This window comes from Galeopterus variegatus, unplaced genomic scaffold (assembly GCF_000696425.1).
Source record: "Galeopterus variegatus unplaced genomic scaffold, G_variegatus-3.0.2 Scaffold1913, whole genome shotgun sequence".
In the NCBI taxonomy this organism is placed as follows: Eukaryota; Metazoa; Chordata; class Mammalia; order Dermoptera; family Cynocephalidae; genus Galeopterus; species Galeopterus variegatus.
Genome location: NW_007728024.1, coordinates 13,298 through 13,633, shown reverse-complemented (window position 1 = coordinate 13,633; position 336 = coordinate 13,298). Strand labels below are relative to the sequence as shown.

At 39.6% G+C, this 336-nt stretch overlaps 1 protein-coding gene across 1 annotated transcript in view; it reads left to right on the top strand.

Annotated features, from left to right (window-relative positions):
• The window catches only part of RTCA (RNA 3'-terminal phosphate cyclase), a 21,068-nt gene that overhangs the window by 19,766 nt on the left and 966 nt on the right, over nucleotides 1-336 (top strand). The window lies entirely within an intron of this gene.

Sequence of the window (336 nt, the reverse complement as noted above, 5' to 3'; positions counted from 1 at the left end):
AACCCGTGGCCTTGGTGTTATCAGCACCACACTCTCCCGAGTGAGCCACGGGCCGGCTCTTTTGTCCAGTTTCTTAAAGTAGTTTCCCTTACTAGTCTCTTCCTTCTTGTCCAGGTCTACTCCGTATGTTCCCAGTAATTCTGTATTGGTTTATTTATTCACCTGTCAAAATGTAATTTTAAAGAGTGGAATAAACATGTCATATTATATGTACCAGCTTGCAGTGATGGTTGGTCTAATTAAATATATTAACTTTCTATTCCATGTTTTATTCTTAAACAATAATTTTTAAAATTCTATATTGAGGGCCGGCCCAGTGGCGCACTGCTACAGTGC